At 44.0% G+C, this 8400-nt stretch overlaps 1 long non-coding RNA gene across 1 annotated transcript in view; it reads right to left on the bottom strand.

Moving 5' to 3' along the window:
- LOC310846656 overlaps window positions 1–8125 on the bottom strand; it is a 149982-nt gene extending 141857 nt beyond the window's left edge. Inside the window, exons 1-2 of the long non-coding RNA XR_014565414.1 lie at window positions 7465–8125; window positions 1999–2147 (exon numbers count right to left, since the gene is read on the bottom strand). This is a non-coding gene — a long non-coding RNA (uncharacterized lncRNA). The remainder of the gene's footprint in view (window positions 1–1998; window positions 2148–7464) is intronic.
- Window positions 8126–8400: the final 275 nt, after the last annotated feature.

An 8400-nucleotide genomic window follows, 5' to 3' on the forward strand; every position in this document is an offset into this window, starting at 1 on the left:
TTGCAGCTCTCCTCATCCATGTCTCTGCTCTTCAGACTCTATACACAGTTGGAGAAGGCCTCAAATGAATCTTCTACCCTCACATGTAGTTTGATTTGCCACACCATCTGTCTGTCTGTCTATCTGTCTGTCTGTCTGTCTGTCTGTCTGTCTCTCTCTCTCTCTCACACACACACACACACACATACACGGATCCCTACTTAGTCTATCTCATTTCCAGAAAAGATAACTCTTTGTGTTTGTGCATTTAGTTGCTTTTGTACCCAAGGCTCAGAAAAGCAGTCTCTTATGAAGTTAACCTAGCCTTTGAAGTAAAGGTTTTACAAATTACAATGACTGTTCGGATTTTGTTTTAATTTCATCTGCTTTGAAGTCAGGTCCTTTTGCTGTTTCCCATTTTTTGGCATCAGATATACACCGACATATGGTTAGGTAATATCTTCTATAATAATTCATTTCACAGTTTACATTGCTAACCACGGTCTGTGTCCAAAAGGGATTAATTCCACACACACCACACACAGTGTTTTCTACAATCAGACATTGTGGTTTTTCTCTCTAGAACTCATGAGAATGTTCACTTTAAATTATTCAGAGCTAGATTAATATGTATGTCTAGAAGGAACTCCTACAATGCTGGGGTGAGTTTGAGAGAAGGTAGATGCAAAGATGACTTGTTAAAGTAAGTAAGTAAATGCATCTGGCTTCTCTTTTTAATATAAAAAATAAATAAGTCACAATGTATAAACACAGTATCTAAACACAGTTTTCTCAGGCTAGAATTAGTGGACAAAATGAAATGAAATTGCTAAAATTCCATTCATGATACAGCTTAAATTCCTGCTCTGCAGTGTTCAGTGGACATTTTCACAAGAGTCAGTAAGGATAGTCTTTCATCCACTTTTGTAAATCAAACGAAACAGCTATAGTAATACGACCTACGTTCAAACAACCTTTTTTGCTTAAAAAACTCTCTGCTTTTCCTCTGTGGCTTTCATGAGATTCAGAAATCTCACGCTCAAAAAGTACTTTTAGCACTACTTGTAAAGAAACATCCTGCACTTGAGATTTCTGAATGAGTAGTTTCTAGAACAAAATCAAAGCAGAAAATCTGTGAAAAATCTAAGGGGTGTGCAAGAATTTCCCTTTTTCTTTTCACTCTTCCATTTGTTTTAATTATTAAACTCTCCATTAAGTTTGCTATACATTCACACATATTTGTGGTCCTAGAACCAGGAACCTACACAGGCCTTAGGCTGAGATACCTTGAATTATGCATTCTCAGACCTCTATCACTTTGCAAGAACTGCAGGAAAAATATGAGGCATGCTAGAGCTTAGCTAGGAACTATTTATGTCAAAGCTTTTGGAAGATCTCGAGAAACGTTTATAGTAGGACAAACATGTCATCACACACCACCCCAATCTCCCAGCGGTGTGAGATTCCAGGGGTACCAGGCATGCTTATCACGGTCTGTGTTTCCTTTGGACAATGAGGCACAGCAAAGACTGTAGTGTCTTTATGATGTATGGCTTATTTACACATATATACAACCTGGGCTTACTGTTATTCAAAACATTACACTCCGAGCGGGTTCCGTCTCACAGCTGCAGTACTGGATCCAAACTGCCAACCCCCATGGTACCTTGACTCTCCTTTGTCCAGCTCACAAACTGCTTGCAACCCCCACCACCACCACCACTATTACATTAGCCCACTGCAATTACTCCCACCTCTGCAATGTCTTTTGCTAGCAACCCAGAGCCCAGGGCTTGGCTCTACCACTCTGTGTCCAGCAGAGAAGCTTGCCTTGTTGATAGCCCATCACCTTGTCTAATCTCTTACTGATCCATCTCTTCAGGCTATTACTTCATCAGGAAGCTAGCCTGGCTTTTAAAAAACAGGGCTTAAATTTAAAATGCTAAATTCAATGTCTGGCACCCCAGAATTAGGAGGAGAGTCCAGGAACCCCAATAACTTATAACACTATGTATGTACCTGCTTAGTTTGTGTGTCAGCCCAGCTCACTTCTGTTGAGTTGATGACAGTGATGATGTTGCAGCAAATGATTACTGCCTGAAAGCAGTGTTGTAAAACAGTTGATCCTCAGTAAGTGCTGGTAGGAAGCATTCGGCAACAAATCTGTCCTGCTGGGGGGGAAAAATACAGTGAAGCAATCTCTTCAGAGCCCCTCTGATGCACAGAAGGGAACAGAAGTGTGTAACATTAGTGTCTGCAATGGACAGGGAACATGAAGCTTCTGAAAAAACTAGGCCTAGTATAAAACTTGGAACCTGGTCTCCTCCCTTTGGGCAGCAAAAGACATAAGTACTTTCTTTATGCATGCCAGACTTCTGTCATAAGACCCAGTAACCCAATCCTAGTGTGGAATTGTAAAAGCAATAAACAAATAATATCTATAGCTTTTTATATTTTATTGATATCACTTATACAGACCCACCAAGTGTCCCCATTTTCTAGGGACAGTCCCAGATTTACAGAAGCTGTCCTAGTTTCTGATTTGATCTCAAAAGGCCCCGCTTTTCTTTAGGACAATTTTCATCAGAGAAATGTCGGTGGGTATGGAGTCATGCAACCCCCCCCCCCCCCGAGCCAAGGAGATAAGTAACTATACAACCTTCAGAAGACATCTGAAGGCAGCCCTGTATAGGCAAGTTATTTTTAACGTCATGTGCTGGGCCTCCTCAATCTTGGGGGCAATTTGGCACCTCTGGTACTGGAAGAGTACTGTGGTTATGCTTATTTTGTAAATAAAAAGATCACAATAGCCAGAAATATGTTTTCTGTAGAAGTAAATGACATGTAGTCTGGAACAGAGGGAAGGGGAATGCACAAAAAATAAGAAAAGAGAACAATATGATTCCCAACACATTTCAGGGAAACTCCTTTTCCTAAGGGGAAAGTTTATTTTAAAAAAATCTCTGCTTAGGCCAGCCGCAGGCCACAATTTAGCTTCCCGGAACTCCAGGGTTTCTAAAGGCATCTGCAATAAAGGTGACAGTTCAGATAGGCCATAGGAACAGCTTTCTCTGAAGCCAAATAAAATCAAGCTGCTCTAAACAGAAAGCTTGTTTCATTGTTCTAGCAAGCTGGCATACTCTGTAATGTTTTCTCTACCAGGCAGATGATTTGCAATTGGCTTGATCCGCATCAATGGAAATTACAAATAGTTTGCTGGAAAGCTGCAAGCCCTATTTGCATTCCTCTTGTTCGAAAGGCTGAAAACATACTGGCCATAACAAAATATTGCCTGGTGCACGGATTTAGCAGACAAATGTTGGTCTGGCAGCAAGCTGGGTACAGTGCTCTGTTTTCGTTTTGCATTATAATTGCTGAGGGCATAGTTGCAGAATCTGTGGGAGGAAGCAATGGCTGGCCTGGGAATATAATACATCATCATAGCAATAAGCAGAGTGTCCCTGCCCCCCCCCCCCCCAAGCAGCTATTGCCTTGCTGAATCCAACTACGGTCTAGCTAGCCCAAAATTATTTTGGCAATAGCAGAGAGCCTAATGTACCTGGATGCTCACAAGCAGGATTTGAAGGAAAATGCCATCCCCTGTTCTTTGTCCTCAGCATCTAGTAATCAGAGGAACAGTACCTCTGAAGATGGAAATGCCATACAGCTATCATAGTCGGGGAGGAGTGTGTGTGTGGTTGAATATCAGTGCCTTTTTGGACCTCCTGAGTGTCTGTAGTTTTCATTTTGCTTTTCATTTGTATACAGTGGTGCCCCGCAAGACGAATGCCTTGCAAGACGAAAAACCCGCTAGACGAAAGGGTTTTCCGTTTTTCGATGCGCTTCGCAAGACAAATTTCCCTATGGGCTTGCTTCGCAAGACGAAAACGTCTTGCGAGTCTTGCGATTTCTTTCACTCCCCCCCCCTTTTTCTAAGCCGCTAAGCCGTAATAGCCTTTTAGCCGCTAAGCCGCTAAGCCTTTAATAGCCGCTAAGCCACTAATAGCGCTAATCCGCTAAGCCGCTAATAGGGTTGCTTCGCAAGACAAAAAAACCGCTAGACGAAGAGAATCGCGGAACTGATTATTTTCGTCTTGCGAGGCACCACTGTACCACCTTTCTATATTACTACAGTGGTACCTCCAGTTACGAACTTAATTCGTTCCAGAGGTCCGTTCTTAACCCGAAACCGTTCTTAACCTGAGGCGCGCTTTTGCTAATGGAGCCTCCCGCTGCCGCCAGTGCATGACTTCCGCTCGCATCAGGGGGCAAAGTTCGCTACCAGGAGCATCTACTTCTGGGTTAGTGGAGCTCGTTACACAAAGCGTTTGTAAGAAGGACAATATGTAACCCGAGGTTCCACTCTATACACAGGGTGGTTTGCTGCAACAAACTACAGTCATACCTCGGGTTGAATTTACTTCAGGTTGAGCGTTTTCGGTTGTGCTCCGTGGCGACCTGGAAGTAACGGAATGCGTTACTTCTGGGTTTTGCCACTTGCACATGTGAAGACGGTCAAAATGCCGTCACACGCATGCACAGAAGCGGCGTATTGTGACACGCGCAGACGCGGGTTGCGTTTGCTTCAGGATGCAAACGGGGCTCCGGAACGGATCCTGTTCATATCCAGAGGTACCACTGTATACAACAAAGAACAGAAATCTGTTCCCAATACAAAAAAAGTAATGATAAAACATGACTTTAAAATGGAACAACTTATATCAAATAACATAATATTCAGTAATCTATTAGAATAGAATAGCACACAATAAAATTAATTCTAAGAACATCAGCAAAAATAACAATTAAACAGAAATTCACTCTTTACCATTACAACAAATAATTACTAAGCTATGATCAATAAAAATCACTGCAAGTTGCACAATGCATGTTATGCAAATGATGGCCACTCATCCTTCTCAGGTGAGTGGCAGCTGCGGACCTTCACCCCATCTGCTGTCGCCAGCAGCAGAAACCCATGTGTTGGCTGGCTGTTTAAGGGAATTCCTTGCACAGCAGAAATACTGAGTAGGACTCCTCACCAGAAAGTCAAAATAAAATGAGCCAATCAAAGGCCCCGCTGGAAGGGCAGTGCATGTAAAAGTCAGCTGTGTTTGAAAGAGTTGCTTGATCTTTGCCTATGTTCCTACTCCCCCAATGGCAGTGTGGGTGACTGCAGAAGGGAAATTTTGTTGTTGTTGTTGCTGCTGCTGCTGCTGTAGCTTTATCTGGGCCTCACAGTTCTCAACAAAGCCTGTCTGTTACGGTGGCATATTTCTATGTAGTCCTGTTCAGATCCCAAAAAAAGTGCTCCTGACCCTATCTTCCTCACATGAAGGTGTAAATAAACCTCTACATGTGGACTACTGTACAGTGGTACCTGGTTTACGAACTTAATCCGTTCCGGAAGCCCGTTCTTAAACCAAAACCGTTCTTAAACTGAGGCGTGCTTTCCCTAATGAGGCTTCCCGCCTCCGGTGCCCTTCCACCATTTGGATTCTGTTCTTAGACTGAGGTAAAGTTCACAAATCAGGACACTACTTCTGGTTTTGTGGAGTTTGCGTGGATAGGCGGAGTCCCCAGATCCTGAGTGGTCCCCCCCGTCATGTGGAATAACGACTCTAGACAACGTGCTATGGGATTAAATTGGCCACAACTTTATTAAATTTCAAATGTGGGTAGACCTTGGCTCAGGCATTGGGCGTTCTCCCTCCCTAGTCCCCAGCCGGGGACCTAGGGAGCATCAGGGTTATCCAGTGTGTGGGGGGGGGGGATGGGCCGGCTCTGGAGAACATATGTTCAAGCAGAGATAGCCGCCCCCGTTACACCGACGCAGGGGAGAGCAATGACGACCTTTCGGCGTACGGCCAAAGCCTCCCTTCAAAAACCCCTTTAACGGGGAACCCTGGTATCGCCGCCGCAAAGAGGAAGATGGACTAAAGGATTCCGCCCAAGGCCTGATACCGCCAAAGTTGTGACGTTTTGCTACGGGAAAGGCGAAACCTGCCAATGCAGGGAAATTCCTTTCCGGCCCTTTAACAGCGACCTTATCGTAGCAGCGCCCGCATACCTGTGGAGACAGGTTAACCTGCAAAACCTATGAAGAAAAGTTAACCTGCAAAAGAAGACATTAACTGAGGGTGGGTAGGGTGGGAGAAGCTCTGGAGCCAAGTGAGGATTACCAATTAAGATCCACCCTCTATTGTGTGGGCTGGTAATCCCTCCCCCTACCTGGCCTGGTTTCCCTGGCAACGCTTCCCCCAGGTGGGATTGGACAACTCACTGGGGTAGGCGGGGACCTCCAGGTATCCCACCTGAGGGAAGGCAAAGCCTATGCTGATGGGGCCACTCCAGATCCAGGGCTGCACGCGTCCCCGCAAAGGGCGCCCCCCGTTTTAAGTGGGGAGCGGTCATTGTAAACCGAATAGTTTGTACACAGGGCTGTTCTTAAACCGAGGTACCACTGTACAGTGGTACCTCGGGTTACATACGCTTCAGGTTACAGACTCCACTAACCTGGAAATATTACCTCGGGTTACAAACTTTGCTTCAGGATAAGAACAGAAATCGTGCTCCAGCGGCGCGGCAGCAGCAGGAGGCCCCATTAGCTAAAGTGCTTCAGGTTAAGAACAGTTTCAGGTTAAGAACCGACCTCCGGACCGAAATAAGTACTTAACCCAAGGTACCACTGCATATGTTTGGGCTCTTCTACATGACTGGGAATGCAGTGTACAGTCAGGTTTACTGATTATGTGTACATAAAACCCAAACACAGGCAGTGTTTCATACCTTTTGCTAAATGTGGAAATTTGTAGTGCAAGCAGCCGCCATGTTTTGAAGGTCTGAACAATAAACGAGCCTTCTGTTTCTCAAACAACAGATCCAAAAGTTTCCAAACAAGCAATTTCTCTCATTCTCGCTCTCCTGATTAAGTTTGTGGTTTGTTTGTTTGTTTTTTTGTATTTGTTAGTCATCCCATAACATGGTTCTCTTGCCAATGTACAATGAAATAAATTTTAAAATTACAAAAGGCAAAAAATACAAATAATATAATTCAAAACCACAACACCCCACGACAACGGCAATAACTTCAGCAGGTCGACTCTGACTAATGTGGGATGCCACATAATAAAATTACCACACCATGATTTTAACATGCCAGTTTAGAAGTTCCAATAGGTTGTTTCCACCCTCGTGCAACATTGGTGACATTTCTTCCACCCCTTCCACTAGGGACTTAGAGTGCAAACGAACAAACAATTTAAAATATAGAAAAGATTAAAATGTCAGAGGGAACAAGCAAAAATGTAACTGCACTGTTCTAAATACAAAAATAAGCCTCATCAGCAGAACAACCAATGTAACAGATGCCCAGCAGAAACGTAAGATAAATAATCCAAACCCTCACATATTAAATCTGAAAAGTAAGAGGTGTTCACTCATGATAAATAAATAAATTATAAATATAAATAAATAAATACCCACCACACAAAATCTGGAGTGCTAAAGTCGCTTCTGTCATTTTAACAAACCAATCTGTTCTGTGTTGACCAAGCGAGGAGCAGAGGAGCAAATGGCCTCTCTCCTACTGCAAAACAGGCCTGTGCACCTCTAATTCAAAACTGTTTGTTCACATTTTGAGGGTAGAGAACTTTTTTCCTTTTCTTTTTGCTTCCAGGGCTGGGGGAGGAGATTCTGGTGCCTGAGGCGGGCAAGATGTGTCCCATCCTTTGCCAACCGTGTACAACCAGACTGGCAGTCGAATTGTCTCTCAGCGCAGGATGAGACAGGACAAGGTCATCCACCGTACCTGAGTGGCAGCTATGGGGCTGTGAAGCCAGCTGTGCTCCTTGGGGAGGGGGACTGACAGTTAAAGTGCTGTGGCAATTGTTGCTCTGTAAACAGAACAGTGGTCTCCTAGCAACTCTCAGCAGCCTTAACTACACTTCCCAGGATCCTCTGGGGGGAGGCAGTGTCCTGCCCCCACCCCTCACCCCAGGGTCCCAATTCTTTAGAGATAGCAAATCTGTGTATTAGTATTAGGTAGAAGGAACAATAATGCAGCTCCTTTGAGAAAAAGGAAAAAGTACCTTCCCCCTTTTTCCAGACCTCAAGGCAGTCTGGGAAATGAAGGCACAGTAATATTCTAGTTTTTTGGGCTCTGCACAGAGCAGGGGGAAAACTCCCTCTCTCCTTTGCAACCTCGTTCTGTTTAGTTATTACAAAAAAAATCTTCTTAACATAACTTCGTAAATAGCTTCCTAACCACATTCATTCAAAGCCAAAGCATAGCCTACTGGGACGTGAGTAAAATACCTCTACATGTGCCTTGTGAACTTCAATAAAATACATGTTTGAGAGCTTTGTGGAGTTTTGTTTATGCTATCCAGATTGAGAGGCATCTCAGGATGGAACAGGCAG

The sequence above is a fragment of the Podarcis gaigeae genome, assembly GCF_964106915.1.
Source record: "Podarcis gaigeae genome assembly, chromosome: 6".
NCBI classification, from domain to species: Eukaryota; Metazoa; Chordata; class Lepidosauria; order Squamata; family Lacertidae; genus Podarcis; species Podarcis gaigeae.